This window comes from Solanum dulcamara, chromosome 8 (genome assembly GCF_947179165.1).
Source record: "Solanum dulcamara chromosome 8, daSolDulc1.2, whole genome shotgun sequence".
In the NCBI taxonomy this organism is placed as follows: Eukaryota; Viridiplantae; Streptophyta; class Magnoliopsida; order Solanales; family Solanaceae; genus Solanum; species Solanum dulcamara.
In genome coordinates, this window is record NC_077244.1 from 51,505,137 (window position 1) to 51,528,631 (window position 23,495).

The 23,495-nt window shown below is 36.1% G+C and overlaps 1 long non-coding RNA gene across 1 annotated transcript; it reads right to left on the reverse strand.

The window, feature by feature from the left end:
- Positions 1-19,544: 19,544 nt before the first annotated feature.
- Positions 19,545-22,283, reverse strand: LOC129901257 (uncharacterized). The gene is made up of 3 exons (XR_008769800.1): positions 21,729-22,283; positions 20,861-20,923; positions 19,545-20,063 (listed from the first exon to the last, which is right to left on the reverse strand). It is a non-coding gene; the product is annotated as an uncharacterized LOC129901257 (long non-coding RNA).
- Between the last annotated feature and the right edge of the window lie 1,212 nt (positions 22,284-23,495).

Genomic DNA, 23,495 nt, shown 5'->3' on the forward strand with positions numbered 1-23,495 from the left:
ATGGAGCCCCCTTTTGTTTTTGGTACTTGTTTGGTTGTCTGTATTCCTTTGATTGTTTTTGTCTAGGTGCAATAACTATTGGGGAGCCACACACAAGAAACCTGAACCAGATCACAGGAGAGGGCCTTCTTTTGTGTGAACCATGATCCAACAAGTTCCTTAACTATGAAAGAAACTTGAAACTGCAGCTACAAACACAATCAACAAGAGGGGTTGCAACCAGCCACAGCATCCTTGTAGCCAAGAGGGATATTTGGGACTGCTTTAGAGAATTAATCCCTATTTCACATTCTGAACTGAGGAGACAACTAGCTGGCAGCTTAGGAACTCACCAACACACCAACACTACTCTCATGCCAAATTCCTTGATGCAGAACCTGCAACAGCTCTCCTAGACCATCCCTGTAACATCTGTAACTAAGCTGCAGCAGCCCCATTGCATTTGTTATGTGCAGGCACATAAAATACCTTCAAAGGAGCTGCTCATCTCTCCATTGAAGGAAACAAGAAGCTGCCTACAGGTGGCAACTTTAAGCCCATTAAGTATAGGATTATTGATGAGCTTTGATACACCAAATGAGCTCCAACAATCTGCAGTACACAAGGAGCACTTACAAGTCCAAAATGCAAGCTCCAGCAACCTGCAGATTGGCAGGTTTGTATGCTTTCCTTTTAGTTGCTTGTGCAGGTATACTAAAGAACTCCTACACATGGAAGCTGATGAACTGACACATTGCAACAACGAACAACATCAAACAACATATGGGAGTCTCTCAATATTGCAAATACAGAATTTGAGGAAGCCAGCTGCAACAGAGGAATGGCACCACATTCAGAACTGTTGGAACTGCTCTTGGAATTGTGTGTTTACTTGTTTGTTTGCTTGTTTGTTTGTGGAGGTTGTTGGAGATACAGGCAATAGTGGAACTAAGATGGAACTCCAACAACCTCATAGACAACATCCAAGAACCAACAACACTATCATGAGTAGATGTAACATGTTACATCTCTATCAACTTCATATACATACTGTGGGAACACAACACCAAACAACTGCTCAACCACACACCAAACAACAATTCAACCACAGAGCTGAAACTGAAGGTGCAGACTTGAAAGATAAAGTTCAACAGCATCAGCAACAACAGATTCTCCACAACAAAGGCACACTTCACCTGGACTTACTTGGTACGATAAGACTAAAAAGAGCAAAGATGAAAAGAATTTCCCATCCCATGCGAGATAGAAGTTTCGTATACTTGTTCTTCTTCAATGAAGCTATGTCTGGTATGTAGCATAGTTGGAATAGGACTAGTGTAGGTTACTTTCCTTTTTCTCATGGAAGGGGAGAGTCTCCCTCATTTATGCTTTCATAGTTAAATTATACCGGGAGGAGTCCTCTCATAGGTTTACTACTTTCTAGTTATAGTTAGTCTCTTTTTTGTATCGGGGATGAGTTTGCCGACCTTAATAGGTTAGCCGACTTATGAACCACCATAGGATCGGAGGTAAGGTTTATGTCCCCCTCCTTGTATTTTTATTTTGATTATTTATGTTAAGGCTTGGGGGTGTTGCTTAACCCCTGATTGTGCACGAGAGGTGGGAGCCTCGTGTAGGGTCTGTTCCCATAAAAAATAAAAAAAAAATTATGCAGGTGCTACAAGCATATGAGCAATTGTCAGGTCAGCTCATAAATAAAAACAAGAGCTCCTTCTATGTGCACAGTAAAGTGTCTAATGATCTGATACAACAGATGGAGAATATTACTGGCTTTAAAAAAGGTACTTTTCCTTTCATATACTTGGGTTGCCCTATCACTCACTCAAGAAAAAGGAAGGCTGACTACAATGATCTGATCAAGAAAATCAAAACGAAGCTGCAGAATTGGAAAGAAAGATTATTATCATTTGGAGGAAAGGCTGTCCTGATCAATAATGTATTAATGAGTATACCAATACATCTGTTATCAGCCATCAAACCTCCAAAGTGTGTTATCACTGACATGCACAAAATCTTTGCAAAATTCTTCTGGAATAATAGTGAAGAAGGCAGAAGAAGACACTGGGCATCTTGGATACATCTGTGTAAGACAAAAGAAGAAGGAGGAATAGGATTTAGATCTTTATTTGATGTATCAAAAGCATTATGTGCAAAATTGTGGTGGAAATTCAGAACAATAAATACACTATGGGCAAATTACTTGTGGATCAAATATTGCAAAAGAGACAACCCTCAGACTGTGTAGTGGAAGGGGGGTTCTCAAGTATGGAAGGCTATGATAGAGGCTAGAGACAACATAGAGCATGAAATATGGTGGGAACCAAGGAGTGGAACTGCAAATATATGGTTTGACAACTGGACAAAATTAGGGGCTCTTTACTACATCATCCCACAAGATTTTGTAATAGATGAGAGTGTTCAAGATGTAAAGCAACAGGGTGGTTTTTTTTTTTTTTTTATGGGAACAGACCCTATACGAGGCTCCCACCTCTCGTGCACAGTTAGGGGTTAAGCAACACCCCCAAGCCTTAACATAAATAACTAAAATAAAAATACAAGGAGGGGGACATAAACCTTACCTCCGATCCTATGGTGGTTTATAAGTCGGCTAACCTATTAAGGTCGGCTAACTCATCCCCGATACAAAAAAGAGACTAACTATAACTAGAAAGCAGTAAACCTGTGAGAGGACTCCTCCCGGTACAATTCAACTATGAAAGCATAAATGAGGGAGACTCTCCCCTTCCATGAAAAAAAAGGAAAGTAACCTACACTAGTCCTATTCAACTATGCTACGTACTAGACATAGCTACATTGAAGAAGAACAAGTATACGAAACTTCTATCTCGCATGGGATGGGAAATTCCTTTCATGTTTGCTCTTTTTAGTCTTGTCGTACCAAGTAAATCCAGGTGAAGTGTGCCTTTGTATCAGTATCATGATTACCAGCTAAGGAGGCTGAAAGGAGAGGAAGTATATGGAGCTATAGTAGCTAACAACCTTGGATTTGTTATGGAGAAAAGTGTAGCTGCATTCGAACACCTGCATGGGGTTCCAAATGTATGGTTGTTGCAGACCTGCACCTACAAGTAGCCAAGGGAGCAAACAAACATGGTTGTTGTAGTTCTGTAACCAGCTCCTTGCTGTCTCTCCCTCTGTTGGATGATGGTCAAGTCCTTGGGATACCTGCACAGACAGACAAAACCAGAAACATACACAAGCAACCAAGTCTAGAGGTTGCTGTACATGGGAGTGTGTTGGTTTTGGCATCTGTTGTTGCTGATGCTGTTGAACTTCATCTTTCAAGTCTGCACTTTCAGCTTCAGCTCTGTGGTTGAGTTGTTGTTTGGTGTGTGGTTGAGCAGTTGTTTGGTGTTGTGTTCCCACAGTATGTATATGAAGTTGATGGAGATGTAACATGTTACAGCTACTCATGATATTGTTGTTGGTTCTTGGATGTTGTCTATGAGGTTGTTGGAGTTCCATCTGAGTTCCACTGTTGCCTGTATCTCCAACAACCTGCACAAACAAACAAGCAAACAAACAAGCAAACACACAATTCCAAGAGCAGTTCCAAAAGTTCTGAATGTGGTGCCATTCCTCTATTGCAGCTGGCTTCCTCAAATTCTGTATTTGCAATATTGAGAGACTCCCATATGTTGTTTGATGTTGTCGGTTGTTGCAGTGTGTCAGTTCAGCAGCTTCCATGTGTAGGAGTTCTTTAGTATACCTGCACAAGCACCTAAAAGGAAAGCATACAAACCTGCCAATCTGTAGGTTGCTGGAGCTTGCATTTTGGACTTGTGGTAGATCCCTATTTTGGTACTTCTGCTGCTGTGCTGCATATGGGAGGTACAGAGGGTGGGTGATGATGGCTGCAGGTTCCCTGAGAAGCCAAGCATTCTCAACTTTGAAGTTGTAGCAGGTGTGCAACTGTGAACCTGCCTTAGCAACTAAAAAAAGGTCTAGCAATTGTGGGAAGTGAAAAGGTTGGTGCAAGTTTGTGTGCAGCTCCTTGTTGCTTGTTTTGAAGTGGTTAAACTTCTTGGAGTTCCTGCACAGATAAACAAAACCAACAAACCACACAACCAAAGAAATCTGGAAGATACTGTAACCATGTTCCTTGTGTGCTGCAATCCAAATAATTTGGTGTTGCTGCAGGTCATGAAGAATGTTGGGGAGTGCTGGAGAGTTCCTGGTATGTGGACCTGCACAAACAAATAGCCAAGGAAGCAAGCAATGAAGATTGGAGGTCTTTGGACAGGTCCACAAGCTGCACCTCACCCTGCACATGCTGCCCTGCTGAAGCTTAAGTGCTGCAGGGTGGTTGGAAGTTGTATTTGGGCTTTTCTCTATGTATTTGTTGTTAATGAATGTTGATACATCACTCCAGGTACCTGAAATAATACAACAACCAAAAACAAACAAAAGGGGGCTTGCACAAACTAGCAAAAAGGAAGTGACCTCAGTAGGAGCTTTGGAGACTATTATCTTTTGCCAAGTCGCTCGAGTAACGTCTCCAATTCTCCGTTTGGCCTGAAACTTCATGAGGTTTGCATATATGGCCTTTTATTTATCCCTGCAAATTTTGAGGGCTTGACTCCCAAGCTGGAGCTTCCAATTACCAAGTTTCTCTCTCTTTAGGCTTAAGACTGCTGATTGTTTCCAGGTCGCTCGCCTAACGTCTCCAATTATCCTTTTGAGCTGAAACTTGTTGGGCCTTTCCAAATTAGTATATGATGCAATCCTGCAAAAGTTGGAGGTGTTTGGACATGTCCACTTGGTACAAATCACCCTGCACCAACAAACAGAAAAACACACAGGCAAGTAATTCAATTGTTTCCTACTGATATTGTGGATCATATACTAGAAGACTTGCAATTTCATGAACTAAATGAAGATTGGGATAAACCAAGATGGATGATGACATCATCAGGTAAATTCAGTTTAGGTACTGCATGGGAGTTACTGAGGAGCAAAGCAACCAAATCAAATGAATATAAAAATATATGGATACCAGGGGTACCTTTTAAGATATGTTTCTTTGTATGGAGGTTGTGGAAATATAAAATACCAGTTGGAGAGGTTGTAAGAAGGATAGGTATTACTACAGAGGCATCATGCTTTTGCTGTGATCAAAGACAATATGAAACTGTGGATCATCTTTTTGTTATAGGAAATTTTGCAAAAAAAGTTTGGAACTATGTTAAAAATGCTGCAGGCATCACAACACAATTCCAATAACTCAAGCAACTACTACAAATCTGGTGGAACACAGAGTATCCTTCAAAGTTCAGTAACATTTTTAAAGCTATTCCTTTGGTTACATTGTGGAAGATATGGAAGTGGAGGAACACAGTTATACATGGAGGGAAGATGTCCATCAACAAGGTGCTATATGAGATAAACATGATCATCTATCATTTGTGCAGAATGAGGTTCCCAGGGCAACAAAATTTACCAAGATGCATACCTCAAATTCTTCAATCTTTTGAAGAATTCAGGCCTAGAATTATAAGCAAAATAGTGAAATGGGACTTTCCTAAACAAGGATGGTATAAATGTAACACTGATGGAGCCTCAAAAGGAAATCCTGGACCAAGTTCTCTAGCATTTTGCATTAGGAATGCTACAGATGATCTCCAGTATGCAGCAACAAAAAGAATACCAGATGGTTCAAGCTTGGTTGCAGAAGCAAAAGCAATACGTGAAGGGCTCCAATATTGTGTTACACACACATTGCTGCCAGTAGTGTTGGAAATTGACTCTTTGACTATGAAAATAATCTTAACAGAACAGTGGGAGGCTCCATGGAGTATATCAATGATCATAAATGACATCTCAAAGCAGAGGAGGGATAAGGAAGTGAGGGTGGAGCATGTTTTGAGAGAAGGAAATGGACTGGCTGATTTTTTAACTAACTATGCTTTTGATTTTGCAGGAGATCATCACTTTGACAACTTTACTTCACTCCCTGTGAAAGCAAAGAGAATTTTAAACACAGAGAAACTACACATACCATACATGAGGATTAGACCAGCCAAAGATCATCACATATATGCTTATTAGCAAATGTGAAGACCAACAACAACACACAACATCTGCATAATAGCAGATAAACTACGGAGCTGCGATAATGGATAATATTTCAATTCTTTCCAAGATGTTTGCAATTACATCACAAGGAATATGGAGGATTTCTACTCCATCCTAGAAGCCTGAATAAATATTCTTTTGACTTTGAACCATAGCACCTGGTGAGAGCTTATAGGTGTCGAAAATGGCAAAAAGTCAAGGCCAGAGGATCTGCAGCAGGATACTCTCCATACTACTACATTGGATGTAATACCTTCATCACCTTCTTTAATTTTCATATTAGGATAGTTATTTTGAACTTTTTTTCTTTTACCTTATGTAGTGATATATTCCTATTTTAATATACTACCAAAATTTTCTTTGGTAGCCAAAAAAAAAAAACTGGTTCTTTAAACCATAACAATTTTCTTTGTCATGTCCCTGGATTCTTAAGTGGTAAGTGCATCGCTTATTGCCATCAAAGTTGTGAGGGGTTGGATTGGAGAGTTTTCCTTCAACTGGCTGTAGCACTCATGTTATCCTCAGCCTTTCAAATAATTGGGAATAATGTTCAGTAATGGGTGTGTAGGTGCGAGTATTCCTGGCTTCAAGATTTGGACGTGGTCTTGGCATATGTGTTGGTTTATTTTGATGGACTGGTGCTTGGACAGGGATATGTAGTCTTGGTGGATTTAGGTATTCTGTTCTCGAGGTAGATTATAGTATGGTTAGGTATTATATATCGGATACGAGTTGTATGGAGTATATGCAATAATTTAGGGATTATTGGGGTATCGGTAGGATGGTTCTCCATGCTGGTAAGTGATGGCTGAAACATCCTCCTTTTTCTTCTTGATCCCATCAATGGAGCCTGATTGGATGGCCTTACTTGCAGCTTGCAAAGCGGCCATGGACTGAATTTTACCCGATTTGATGCCTTCCTCTATAAAATGCCCCATCTTGACCAATTCTGCAAACTTTTGGCCAACATCGACATCATCTCGTCAAAGTAGATACCTTCTTGGGCTCGAATAAAGTATTTTGAGAGCTTACTCTCATCCAGTGGTGGTTGAACCCTGGCAGCCTCAGTTCTCCAACGTCGTGCATACTCTTAGAAGTCCTCAGATGGTTTCTTCTATACGTTGGCTAATGAGAACCTATCTGCGGTGATCTTGATATTAAATCTAAAGTAATTCATGAAATCCTCAGCCATTTCCTGCCAGTTATGTCATTTGCGAGGATCCTAGCGCGTATATCAAGTCAATGCTTCTCCAAACAGACTTCGAATGAACAACTTCATTCTTAGCTTCTCATTTCTCCCTACAGCGAATAACTTGTCACAGTATACCCTCAGATGTGCATGAGGATCTTCTTTTCCATCAAATATGTCAAACTTTGGTGGCTTGTATTCTATCGGCATGTCAATGTCTGGGTGGATGCATAAGTCATTGTAATCTAGGCTTTATAATCCCCTAGTGACTTGTACATTTTTTAGCGCCTTTCTTAGACCGCAAAGTTGGGCGTCTATCCACTCATCTTCTTTCAACTAGGAATCCTTCTCCATCTCTACATATTGGTCAACCTCATATGGGACCATGACCCTAGTCGGTGTCGTGAAAGTAGGAGCCTTAATGGCATATACAGATGGCATTTGTGGATCTTAACGAGCGGCGATGTATGCCCTAAATATCTATTGTGTTACTGGGTAGGTAGGTGTGGTAGGGTCTTGAGTAGTAAGGTTAGGAACAGTGCTGATTGTAGACGGATGAGCCAATGGTGCTTGACCATGAGCAGGAGAATGTTTAGGCATATTTGGTGAATCGGCAGAAGGCAAGTCAGTTCTTGGAAAGTAGTTGGGCATCTTGAAAGTTGGAAAGGTAGTAGCCGAAAGTTTGGCCAAGTCTCATTCTTGACGCAATTCCTCCCTCAAGATCGCAAGTTCCTGTGCCATTTGAGCTATTTTCTCATCATTTTAAGTGTCGGACACATTTTGAGAACACTCGAGATTTTCTACTGGTATCATTATATTTGCAGCAGCATTAAATTCTTCTCCACCTATCATCTTTCCCCTTGATCAAAGGTTGTATCGTGAGTCAGCCAGTTTGCAGGTCAACACAAATCAACATTCTTTTAGGGATTAACCAAAAACAGAGGAAAAAAAGGAAAAGGTACCTATGTTAGTTTAGGAGATATTTAAAAGTACAACAAATATATAACACATATACACGCCAAGTTAGCGACATTCAAACGTGTCCTAATAGGAGCCTCTTTTTGCTAGAGGTCGGCCTACGTTGCAATCAGTTTGATGATAAATGATCCATTCAAACATATTTTGGATTTGGAACAAATATAATTTTCATTAATCAAAGATGACTTGGATCTTACAATAAAGTGGACGGGCGGAAGCCTAAAAATGAAAGGACACGAAGGCCATAAGACGAACAAAGGAATGATAGGGTACAAATAAGAATAAAAATCTAAGACCATGTTGAAGCGTCATCATTATCGTCATAATCATAATATGGCCCTGGATGGTATTCCGGGGATTCTTTAATCTAGTCTGAACCTACCCCTTCATCAAACCCTATCAAACCATACTCAAAGTGAGCTTCTTCCTCTAGGTCCTCTTCCGAATCTTCCTCTTCCATCTCTTCCGGATCTTCACTTGGATCATCTTCAGGTTCTTCTTCTGGATCTTCTTCTATCATTTATATTAAATGATCTATGGATCTTAGAATTATTTGATTGTACATTGGTGTTGTGAATTCTACATGTGGGAGTAATTCCTTCCTAACCCAATTAACCCATTAGTTGTCCATAATACCTCCAATCCCCTTTGTACTTTGTCGAGCCAAATAGATCATAGTGGTAAGCCACACATAATACTCTGGCGTGCACCATTTTTCATTTCCTGCGTTTATCGTAATCATTTGATCTCATTCCAATTGCAAATTTCTTATCCGTGCTGCTGGGACCGAAATGAGATCATTCTTATGTAATTTCATATTTGCCCATAGTGGTATGTCTTGGACAACTCCAAATTATCGCAAAACTAGGAGAGGAGCATATGGCTGAATACCTCCTAGCCCGATCAACTCAATGAAATAGAGATGTTGCTTCTTGACAAAAATCAATCATCCTGTCCAATAATACTTCTAGTGGATGGAATTTTCTGTGAGGTTGGTCAAAAACAAACATCATTCTTCCTCTCCCATAGGCATGACCCAAAATCTGAGACAATTATTGTGGCTCAGAATCATGTTACAGGCATCTATAGTATAGTCCATTCGTGGTTTTCGATGATAGAAGTGCTTTATTTCCCAGATCTATAATAACAAATTACAACCCTCAAAGAAATTTTGTCCCCTTGTACATGCTGACAATAATTGAAATACTTCGGCATGAATCATATGCACCAAAGAATAGTTATGCGGCACTGTAAAAAGGTCCATTACTATCGGCAAAATGTTGATGTTTATTAAATGGAACCTCATTGGGAAGACCATAGCCCCCAAAAAGTCCATCACAAATATCCTTGGCCGCATTTGTATTCATTGCCTATAAGTGCAGGCAAATTAATCTAGGTGTAACTCTCGAGACAACCAAATCTTTGGAAAAGATATTTCAACTTTACCTTTCCATTTCCTATAGTCCTTAGTAATGGAAAGATATGCAGCCCTAACAGCCCAAGAAAATCTTTTGCACTTATGGTTGATGGACATATCGGTGTTTTTCCTCTTATCGATAATTCCAAAAAATCACTAAACTCTTCTAGTGTTGGAGTGATCTCAAAATCCAAAAACTTAAAGGTTACTGTGCCTGGATCCCAAAACTCCATCAGTAGAATAATGAGGATATTATTAGTTCGAATTCCCATTAGCGACAACAATGCACCTAAATGCCTTCTAACCTCAGCTTTGTGTGCTCTATGGATGTTTTGCCATCAATTTTATATGATATGGGGGGGAAACAACTATCTGAATATTTGGGAGGTTTTGGTTGATATTCATCTGAAAGAAAGGTAAGGGTATGATAAGTATGTTTATTTCAAATCCGTCATCTGTTCTAGTTTGGATCATTATAACAACTTTCACATAAAATATGTCGTCAGGTGTGTAACCTTTGACAAAGGGTGGCTTTCCTAATCGCGAGGACGATGCCTTGGATCGTCTCACCTAAGGTGTATACATCATGACTTACTTTCTAAAGTAAGATTTTTCCTAGATGTTCAAGAGTGGGACTGAATATGTTTGTGAGAAGGCACACTAACCTTATTGCGCCAACACTAAAACTAAGGAATCCAAAAGAAAATTTGCGGGAGTGTGAGACAATCCCCGCGTGAACCACAGTAGGTGTATTGTGTACGGCCAAGGACTCGATAGAAAGTGCAGTGACAATGTAAGGAAAGCAGTAATATGTAGTGTTTTCAAATAAATAAGGAGCACAAGTTTGGATTTGGCTTGCGTCCTTTCAAATGAGGAGTGACATAATAAATTGCGATGAAACAAAATAAGCAAATAATCGACAGATAATAAACAAATATCCCTTAATTTTAAAACTAAATTTTGTTATGGTTAAAACCTAAAATGCTAATTACATCGAGATCCCCAGCAGAGTCACCAAGATATCGCACCCTCGAACTTATCAAAATAGTTTGCAACATAAAATGGATATGCCTCTGATTTTTGAAAATATTTAGAGTCGCCACCTAATTTTAAGGAAAATATTAGGAAACCTATTTTAAAAAATATAAATATAAACTCTATTTTGATTTGCGAAACTGGTGAGCTTCTAGGTGAGCGTTTTGGTTAATCGAGGGGAAGGTATTAGGCATCCATCAGAGCTTATCTGAAGATAGTCCTTAAATTTAGTTTTAGAAAAACAATTAGGGATATTTATTCATTTATTTGCTTTAGAAAATGATGATAAGAAAATATTCATTAATTTGAGAAAGAAAGAGGAAAAATACAAGGCATGCCATATATACGTCTATAATATGAATGGAGAAAATTTAGTAGTAATATATATACTTCGTACGATAAAAATAAATAATAACGAAATATACTTGAAGTGTATGGAGATTTTATGTATTGAAATATAGATGTATGTTTAAAATCATATGAATAAATAAGCTTATTTAAATTTATGGTAACTAATATGAATGTAGAGCATTAAAACTGGTTACCTTATTTGTAGACACGATATAAAAAAAAAGTAAATAAGATATGTTACATTCCGTATTTTTGCATCTTGGATTATTCGTAAGCTAACGGTTATAAATTCAAGGACTTTTAATTTTGAATTTTAAAATGACTTGATTTGTTGTAGATGCCAAGTTATATGGATAATTTATGTGAAGTAAAATGCATCTCAAGAAGGACCCTTGAGCCAAATCAAAGTAGAAACCATCAAATATTTTTTTCTTAAAGTCACGTTTTCGGGTAAGCTAACTTCGGGAGGCCATAACCTCTTTAGAATTTGGGAATTTAGGAAAACTCTCAAATTGAAAGTTATATATAATTGAAATATCTTTCCAACCATAGGTCATGGGATGAAATGTGATATCGTAATAATAATATATAGACATTTTAAGTCTGACAGGCCAAACTAAATAGAGGATTCGGCCCAACCCAATTCTAACTCGGGTCAGGCCCAATGCCCACGAAATTAAATCAATTTTTTTTATCTCTTCTTTCATATTTTAGACCAAGACATATCTGGAAATTTCCAGAGAGAGTAAGAGAAGAGAAACCTAGAGACAAACACCAACATCTACCACAATTAAGGCCCCGAATCTCAAAGCTCTTGAAGAGAAAAGTGTTGTACGTCGTGTTGCCTTCAATTTGAGCTAAAAATCAGCCAATAAGGAGAAGATTTAATGTGGTTTCTGCACATTTAAGGTAATATTAAAGTTTCTTTTTCATTGTTAACAATTTTAGTTAAAGTTTTAACGGATTTGAACGGAGAAAAAATAGTGTTATAAACTCGTTTGGTGATTTGTTGAGATTTATGGGTTAAAGGATTGTTTTAGGTATATTAAATGGATGGAATTAGCTTAGTGATGATGTATGATAATGTTTGATATTATTTTGATGTTGTTGATGAGTTGTTGTTCTTGAATTTGGAGGAATAAGGTGTATGAAGATTGTGAGTGTTCAAATCCGTTTTTGGGATTGTGTAGCTGGTAGTAATTCTGGAATATCTCATTGTGTAAACCTTTGATTTTAGATATTAAACATATTTTGGAAAGCTAATACACGTACCTACAACTCTTATGTTTATGTTGTAGTCTATATCTGCTGTTTTTATATCGAAAAAAGAGGATGAATCATAAGATAAATTCTATCTAGATTCTGGATTAAAAAATCCCTCATGTATAGTTGTTAGTGTTTTGATGATATCTTTTTGTACAAAATGAGTTTTGAGTTGATTTCTTTTGCATTGGAAATTTAAGACAGAGATCTAAAAGTTTTATGAAGTCATAAATTCCAGTTTTGCCATTTTCATTTTCAAAATTTAGATACAACTTGAGGAACTCGGCCTTTCGAATTTATTGCTTTGGTAACATGTGTCGGGCGGAAACATTCTAGGCTTATTATCAATAATAAATCTTATTTTATGTCAATATTTTGGATTGTTGATGTTGCTTGATAATTATATGGCTGGTTTGAAAGTGGGAAAAATGAGCGGTATAGGAGAGGTGCTGTCCAAATATTTTTAGAAATAACCTACTAACAATAGAGTACGTTTTATTCTTGTCCATATCTTAACCATAGTGCTTAATGTTTTAATATAAGTTGAGACAATATTGGACAGCATATACGTATAAACGCTAAAGGTATGTAAAGTTAACATTTTCTTCTTTTGGCATGATCCATATGAAATGAACGGATGACGTATGCTTAAATTCCAAAAAAACTCTTATTCGTAGATATACTCGGATGGCTAATGTTCTTGATTTCCAGAATTTATATTGTTATGTCTTGACTCATGTGTATGATTCCATCCATCCTAGTTGGTATAACTCATGTTGTGGTGTAATTCATATTTTAGTATAATCCATAATTGGTGTGATTCATAATGACAATGGAAGATTACTCGGAATGTCTATTGTCTTGGTTTTCAAATGATGGACTGTTTTGCTTATTCCATTGAGTCTCCAATAATGACCAAATTACACAAGGTTGCTAATGATACCCTATTCATGCATATTGTTATGGTATTATTTACCGAGTCCTACGATAGGCAAGGTATGTTATCATATATGGATTCCACTATATTATTCACCGAGTCCCTTACTAGAGGGTCGGGTACGTGATATGATAATATGATGTATGATGATATGACGATATGATTATGGCACCGAGTCCCATAATGGGTCGGGTACGGTATCAGTGTACACTACTCTATTCACCGAGTCCCTTGCTAAAAGGCCGGGTATGGTATATATATACATATGACGATATATTGATATAATTATGACACCGAGTCCCATAACGGGCCGGGTACGATATATGATGATGATATGCATGTCTTCATTTCATAAGACATAGGTACAGTGATTTATTGATTATGATACTTGGCTCCTGAATCTTTATTTCAGATGCGATCTCCTTTATGGTATTTTATGCTTTATATACTCGGTACATATTTCGTACTGACCTCCTCTCTTTGGGGGAGGCTGCATTTCATGCCCGCAGGTACAGATAATCATTTTGGGGATCCGCCAGCTTAGGATTTCCACTCAGCTGATTTAGAGTGCTCCATTATTCCGGAGTATAGACTTTTGGTACCAATCTATTGATGTATATATTGTTTATTTAGGGGTACGACGGGGCCATGTCTCGTCATATGCTATTGTTAATACTCTTAGAGGTCTGTAGACACATGTGTGGATTTTATATAGATGTTGTCCAATTGTATTAGTATGACTTATGTTTTGGAACGTTTCCATTTGTAGTAATAGCCTTGTCGGCTTACGCAATATGCTATCTTATCTTTTGACAATTGTGATAGTTTTGAGACGACGCCCTGTCCGTATAAATTTCACGTCATATGGGTGTTGATCGATTATAATAGCGTACGTGTATATGGGTGACAAATTCAGACACCAGTCCCGGCCTATGGACTTGGGTCATGACAAGATAATGGACAAGTGTAGATGTATCATGTATGAATATGTAATATCTAATAAATATAATTTGGGTGAAACTTCAAATAAAATTAGTGATGCCTAAAAATCATTAATTTTTTTAAAACAAATACTAAAATACCCCAAATATATACAAACGAAATATTTAAAAGTTAACAGTTAATAAATATCCACATTCTTATCTTCTTCGAATCAGCGTCAGCTTATTAATCGTAAGATAAAAAATATATATAAAATTTTATCATTTTTCTGCTCGTGTCAACTTCCATCATTTTCGAAGGGCCTAACTACCCTACCCTTCCTATGTTCATTTGTTATTATAATCCTAAAGCGATCTAAAAGAAAATAAAAACTAACGTTCTAAATCGTGCCTATCGTCCCAACTTAATATTCAAGAAGCATTGAATTTACTAATTTGATAGGTTCTAGACTAAAAGAAAAATATAGATTTTCTAATTAGACACATCGTCAAATAAAATAATTAGGACGAGCAGTTAGCATGTAAAAGTCTCAAATTAGCCTCTAGATTAATTAATTAGCATGCTTGAAAACACAGATAAGTTGTGAAGGTCATAATAATTATGTGTGTGCATATAATCAGACGTATGTATCATAAATATAAAAGCTTGAATAACATTAGACATATAAGGGAATTTTAATTACTAAGGTGACTGTAATAAAAGAAGGCATGCTTGATAATTTTAGTTATTAACTAATATTGATTATAAAATCCTATTAACATGATTTTTAGTTAATAGCATGCTAAAAATTTATGAAAATACTATAGATATGATTTCTAAATAAAGTATATATTAAAAACATTCATTAAATCATGTAGATATAGTTTCTTTATAAATCATTATGATAAAAATATTTATAGTCCTATAAGCATGATTTCCTAGGCGATACAAAAATATCATTAAATCCTATAGGCGTGATTTCTAAATAAAAAAAAATTAAAGGTAAGGATTAAATTATTAGAAACAAGATTTATACAAAGCAAGGTGCTAATTTGATCCAATTCAAGTTATATTAATAATTCAATGATATTTAGATAGGTATGATCATGATTTGCAAATTGTATGAGTGGCCCTATGATTTGATTTAATAAACAAAGAATTAGTTAAGGTCGTTATTTCTAAAACATAAACTACTTTACCCTTTTTTTTGAAAACAAAATGATTTTAAAGACATAATCAATTACCACAAAAAATAAAAACCCTAATCATAATGTCTACCACTAGAAATTACATGCTTTGAAAAAGAAAAAAAATCATAATTGTTGACAAAATTTAAACACACATCATGTGTATTTTAATAATATTCATATAGACATGTTTTCTAATAAAGAGATGATATGATAGCTTTTAGGTAATCAAATAAACTCTAGCGTACTTTCGTACTTATACAAATAAGTTATGATAAAAATATCAAGTAACACGTAGTTCCCTTCCCCTTTAGATAGTCTCCCAAATATTTATTAATATTATATGAGCAGTTTTTTTACATACGGATTATTGAAAAGCTGTCACGCCCTGGGAGGGTATCCTAGACGTGGCCGACACTTAGAAACCATTGTTGCCTCCCAAATGAACCTCTTGACCTGATCACACATCCGTTTATTCATTCAATCAGCGAAATACTTAAAATAAAGGGGTAATTAAGTGTGCAACTCAAATCAACAATCTAGCTCAAGGAAGAAAGGCATGAGCCAACAAATCAAGCTCCAATCTATGTCATTAATTAGTCCGACAAGAACAATTCAAGGAAATAAAATACTCAATCGACCCATCACTATCTAGTCTATGAAGCCTCTATCACTACTATCTAATTGGTATCAATAACATGTTCATGGCTACCTCAAATCAGAATGAAAAAGTCTAAACTCAACGCAAGAATAATATAAGTGGTGTCCTCCGAATATAGGGAGGACCCACTAATAAGCTGAGTGTGAATAGATCCTCAATGGTGCGCCGATTGACGATCTCTTAAACCTGTCTCTACATCATGAAACGATGCAGGTCCAAATGGACGTCGATACGTGGAATGTAAGAGTATGTACTATGGCACAATGAAACATGTGTCAAGATAGAACAATACCGGTTCAAATATCTCAAGTCATAAAGATAAGAGAGACTCAATCAAGGTGTCATAAGTCTAAAGTAAGAATGCAGTTTAGACAGAGACCAATCATATACAATCCAATTCAATCCAATCATATACGATTTGATCCAATCCAATCATATACAATCCGATCCAATCCAATCATATACAATCCAATCCAATCCAACCATATACAATCCGATTCAATCCAATAATATACTATTTGATCCAATCCAATCGTATACAATCCAATTACATACTATCCAATCCAATCCAATCATATGCCATCCAATCCAATCCAATCATATGTCATCCAATCCAATCCAATCATACACCATCCAATCCAATCATGTACAATCCAATTTAATTTAATCATGTACTATCCAATCTAATCCAATCATATACAATCAAATCACATACTATCCAATCCAATCCAATCATATACAATCCAGTCACAATAATGTCAAAGGACTCAACTCAATAGATATGCAAATTAGAATTTAGAAATGTTTTACAATTCGACTCAATAATCTACAATCACAATCAAACCAATCATATCATGCACAATCCACTTAATTTGGGAGTTTCTCTAACCGACAAACATCACCTATGAGCCAGTGATGTACAACAAGCCGACGTTGTTGCCATATCCGTCCATACTTTGCTAGGGTATGAACAAATCAACCAATCATAGATCCATCAATCAATTAAATCCTATTATTTCACGACAATGAAATGGAAAAAATTTGACTTTAATGGTCCAATCCCTTCCTACGTTGGCTACGTAGTTCATGGGATTCGAGTATGAACTATACTCTTACACAATTCGATGCTCAATAATCCTCCAAGACTCAATATGCTCATATCTATTAGGTGAATAAAATACTCAAAATACTCATTTAATCTCTTTGGACTTAGTTTCAAATCAACTCATTTAGTCTCATCAGACTCTTTTCAAAACTCAATCAATCTGGTCTCATTGGAACTTCTTTCAAAACTCAATCAACTCATCTCAATCATCAAACTCTTCTTTTTAAAATTTGATACAATCTCAACTCAATGAATGTAGTAAATATTAAATGCATTTAAAATATAATTTTAACTTCTCAACTCAATCTCAAAATAGATGTTTTAATATAAAAATACTCAACTCGTTTATACTCAAAATACTCATGTTCAAAATAATAATAAAAAGATTTCTCAAATTCAGCTCATGCTTAATCTCTTTCTAAATCAAAGATGAAAATAATCATTCTTTAAACTCAAAATAGTGCATAAATAATTTATGCAAAAACATTCACAAATCATTTTTAAAACTCCTTCTCAAACAATCATTTATACTCATATGACTCCAATCAAATCAAATTATGCAAATCACATATCATGTAGTCACATTAGACTTCAATCCATTTCATCTCAAACATCATTAATCAACATAACTCTTCATCAATCATTCTACCTATGTTAAAGATAACCATCATTCACATCATCATCAAACATCTTGCTCCAAAATCCTCATTTATCTCTATATTCAATTTCATTCACACTCATTAACAAAAATACATCATCTCTCTTTGAAAGCAATATTTACATAAAAACTATCAATCTCAACCTCAAGACAAATTATAACAAAAAGAAATCTCATCTTGGGTTCATGTAAATGAATACATGAATTCATACTCTCAACAAAACTCAACTTGAGAACACCATCAATAAATGTGAATTTATATACAAAAATTCATTGTAGTCAATATGTAACTACGGTTTGTGAAATAATTATGAAAGATAATTATTCAAGAATTCAAGTCATGAAAATCATCAATCAATTAATAGTATATAAAAATATTCTAGAGTTTAGGAAAATTTCAAGAAAATCTTCATAAAAGGTTCAAGCCTTTCACAATCTTCATCCAACACATCTATGGGGCATATGGAAGAACTCAATCCATATTTTAGGTTAGCCTTACATACCTTAGAGTAGATTTTGAAGAAATCTTGATGTTAGGTCTTCAATGGGAAGCTTGAATCCTTGAGTTTTGAGGGCAAATTTTGTTGGAGATGATTTGAGAGAGAAGAGGATGAAGATTAGGATTCTTTGAAGGAGAAAGACTGCAAAATTTTATCCCAAAAAATTCCAAGTTCGTATATATAGATATTAGACAATTTTCCCAAAATGTCCCTATAAAATCTGGAAAACTGAACAAGTCTGCGACAGGTCCGCGATGCAGACTTGTCGCGCACCTTTCTGGTTGACAAAAAAACAAAATTTGGAAAAACTGGGCAAGTCCGCGACAGATCCGTGTCGCGGACTTGTCGTGCACCTATCTGTTCGACTGGTAATAACCTTTTACTAAAAACTCCAAAAAATATAATTTTAGTGGCGTTGGAAAGACGATTCAAAGACCTTTAATTTGATAGGTTATGGGCCACCCAATTCATTATATTCTGGGAGATATAGTCATTTTAAGTTTACCCTTATACGAGCTCATTCGAAAACTTAGCCGATAGAAATTCTTTGGACTCGGCTTGATGTTAGAGATCCCTTATGACCCTAAAACATATCTAATACACTTTAAATACTTAAGAATTGATCCTAACTCATATATACAACTAGAAGTCACCGATTTCTATCCTACACGCACATGAAGAATGGTTTGAGTATTGGCGGAAAAAAATTGGGGTGTTACAAAAGCCAAAAGAATAAATACAACAAAATACATAAGCTTGCCAAAAAGTTAAACTAACTACATCCGAAAGTCTCCTTCTGGCAACTCTTCTTATCTTGAATCTCTAGAGTTCAAAAACCTATTTAAGTACATGAACAAGTAATATACGATAACACACAATATACACACAATATTATGATATTTACAGGCAAACAAATCTGTAAAATGAACAACTGTACATAAAGAAAGAAGGGAAAAATTGTCCCCAAGGCAACCACTTGTGTCTTTCTTGGATATGCTCTGTCCGGGTACCCGAAGTGAAAGTGGAAAAATGAATCCTTCGAATCTTTGTTGCGAAGTCGATAAATTAGACGCCTTCTGGTTGAATCAGAACGACTTACTTCAATTTTGACTGTATTTTATGGCGTCGGATCTTTCTCGAAACATAACTGAGAATCAGATCTTCATTATCTAAATCAACCCGGAACATACTATATAGTTCGGAAGCGATTCATTAATGAAACCCTCATTCAAGATACTAACCTGGATGCTTTCCATATTTTATTTAACAAGCTATATTATGCAAGAACTTAAAGTAAAGACTATTAATAGAATAAGAATGTCACAACCCAATTTAGGATCATGACTGGCGCTAAGGGGGAGAATCCCCAAGCAACCCTTACCAAAATTCTACACAAAATTGGACAGAATTTTCTCTATTTTTGGGCCTATCTTGAATTTTTCCTGTCTCAGAAATCAACCACAACTAATAATAACACTAAAACAAGGCACCATATCCATCAATAAACCAACCGCTACGCAGTAATACCAATTCATCTCTAAATATGAAAAATAAGTTTAACACTATTCACATGACTGTAATAAGAATGAATAATCATGACTTTACTAGAGAAAGGACAAATGGAGCGACTCTAAGAGTTTTTAAAATAAAAGGAACCAAAACGACCAAATAACTTCTTGCCACGCGAAGCAATCCGAGACTCACCATATACTATTAGTTCGCGCTCTCTAGTTGATGGAATCCTCACCAATGCCACCTAAATTCTCTGTAAAAACATTTAGCGGGGGTGAGATGCTAGCTCAGTGAGTAATAACACTTAGCCACAGCCGTTTTAATGAGGGACAAGTCAGAAAAAATGCTAGTATGATAATCAAAATCATGTAATAAATGCCTTATCAAAAAAACAGTAATAATAAACAATCCTTTATGTGTCATTAAGAAAAATTTCAGTTTAACCATTTAGAGATAAACTCGGTAAGCACTTTCATAGCAAATCTTAAATTTGGAATGTTTCTAAGGATGAATCATGTAATCAGTATGACCCCTCATAAAGGAGTCAAATATTCATATCGGTAGATCCCTTCTCGAGGAATATCGTTAACGGTATGCTAGTTCTACCTTCCCACTAACGAGGGCTAAATCAATAATCTGTAAATACAAGGTGCACTAGGTTTAACGAACCTGCCGTTAGCTACGGGATCCATCAAGGTCTACTCCCATTAATACTTTTTCTTTATAAACAGTAGAAGAATTTTAAAAATAGTACAAAGCATTTTAGTTCTTATTGAATCATAATATATAAAACTTTAATGAAAAACACATGTCAAAATACTATTTTTCAAGCAAATGTTAAATTATTTCAATAACTGTAATCATGTCTCAGTTCTCTATAAACATGTCTTATAAAAGCAAGTTCATCTCAAATAACTATTTCAGTATCATATCAAGTAAAACACTTGTCCCACATACAAATTCAAACCATTCGATAACACATTCTCTTTATTAACCATATATAAATCATGAAAGTTATAAAACACAAATTGTGGTAAAATTACTACTTACTGTACTTATGCTGAAGTACCAAGCTCGTCACTCGAGTAACCCGTACGATTTTCTCCAGTCAATCTATAATTACATTCATATCAATTTCACGTTAAATACCTTCATTTAAGGCTAATTCACACTAAATTAGAATACCCAACCCTCGGAGTTTCGAGATTAACTTCCATTCGACGAATTTTATCTACTCGTGCTATGAAAATTCAAAATGTTCATATCCTTAGCCATTTCAACCTACTTATACAAATCATTCATTCGATTTCTTACTAAGAAGTTTACCAAAATAGTTCTTAAGATTGAGGACAACACCATTGCCTAGTATTTTCTAATGGCATTGGACTAGCTTTGTACACACAAAAGTCATAATATAAGAATTTAACATATTTCCTCTATCTCTTTAATCTTTAATTTTCTTAACTTACAATCTCAACTCTATAATCATGGGTTCTACGAATTTAAATGTGCAAACTAAGTTAAGAAAATTTACCTTCCTATTCTACTTCTTCTCTTAAAATATTTAGCAAACTTGATGTATTTTTTTTCCTTGCTGATTACTGAAGAATGAAGTAAAACCTCTCTTCTTCTTCTTTATTTTTTTTGCTATGCAAAAGTCCCTAATCCCCACGTTCTTTTCTTCTTTGCTTTTTCCTTAGTGCAACTTTGCTGCCCTCTTTTCTGTTTTTGGGCTTCAAGCACATCCATTTTTTTTCTCCACATTTTAGGTCTTTTTAAGTAGCCCACAAAGTGTATCTCTTTTATTTAGTTTTTTCAAAAGAGACTAAAAGACATAAATAACCCTTTGTTTCAAGGTAGGATATTACATTCTCCCCATCTTAAGAAATTCGGTCCCCGAATTTAAAAAAGTGCATACCTGTAGACTGAAACAAGTGGAGATACTTGACTCGCATGTCATCCTCCGACTCCCATGTAGCTTCTTGAATGGTATGATTTCTCCATAAGACCTTTATAGACATAATTTCTTTTAACCGTAACTTTCTCACTTGTCTGTCGACAATAGTCACTGGATCCTCTTAATACGTTAAATTTTTGTTAATATATATAGTCGTGCTTCAAGAATTTGAGAGGAGTCCGCTATATATTTCCTTAATAATGAGACATGAAACACTAGATGGATGAAAGACATATCAGGAGGAAGTGCCAAATGATACGCCACTCCTCCTACCCGATCAAGTATCTCATATGGTCCTATATACCGTGGGCTCAATTTTCCACTTTTTCCGAAATGCATCACCCCTTTCAAAGGAGAAACTCGTAGAAAAACTTTGTCCCCAACTTGAACACTAGATCTCTTCTCTCTTATCCGCATAAGATTTTTGTCTGCTTTGAGTTGTGAGTAATCTCTGTCTTATTAACTGGACCTTGTCCATAGAATCTTGTACCAAGTCTGGTCCCAACACATTAGCCTCTCCAACTTCAAACACCCTATAGGAGAATGACATCGCCTCTCATACAAGGTTTCATATGGTGCCATCTGAATACTTGACTGAAAGCTATTGTTATAGGCAAATTCAGCTAAAGGTTTTTGTATATCCTTCATCAACTGTCTCTTTTCAGGAGCCATATGTGCTAAACTGCCCATAGATTTTCTGGTCAATGCATCAGCCACAATATTGGCTTTGCCAGAATGATATAAAATAACACAATCATAATCCTTGAGTAACTCCATCCATCGATGTTGTCAAAGGTTTAGATCTCTCTGCTGAAAAATATACTTTAAGCTCTTATGGACAATATATACCTCGCAAATCTCACCGTATAAATAATGCCTCCAAATTTTAAGAGCAAAAATCACCGCAGACATCTCCAAATCATGTGTAGGATAGTTCTGTTCATGCTTCTTCAACTGCCTAGAAGCATAGGCAATAACACGACCATTTTGCATAAGAACACATCCTAATCCTACTCTCGAAGCATCACAATATGCAGTGAATCCTCCAGAACCCAGTGGTAAGGCTAATATTGGTCTATTGTCAAGCATGTTTTGAGTTTTTTGAAGCTTTGTTCATATTCATCTATCCACTGAAACTTCACAATAGGGCTAATTACTGAATTCTGTCTAGACAGTAATAATAGGGCTGATATTCCGGAGAAATCCTGCACAAAACACCTATAGTAACTTGCCAAGCCCAAAAAGCTGTGAATCTCTGTAGGTGAAACAGGTCTAGGCCATTTCTATACAACTTCTATCTTTTTTGGAATCCACCTTGATTCCATCTTTGGATACCACATGCCCAAGAAATGTTCCTGAGTCTAGCCAGAATTCGCATTTTGAGAACTTAGCATAAAGCTTATGTTCTCGCAATGTTTGTAACATAGTTTTCAGATGCTCCTTATGTTCTTCCTGGCTATGAGAGTATATCAAGATGTCATCAATGAAAATTATCACAAACCTGTCTAGAAACAACCTGAATGCCTTATTCATTAGGTCTATGAATGCAACTGGGGCATTGGTTACCCCAAAAGGCATCACAAGAAACTCATAGTACCCATATCGAGTTCTGAATGCTGCCTTGGAACTTCCTCCCTGATTCTGAGTTGATGATAGCCAGACTGAAGATCAATCTTTGAAAAGTGGACAGCTCCCTGCAATTAGTCAAACAAGCCCTCTATACAGGTA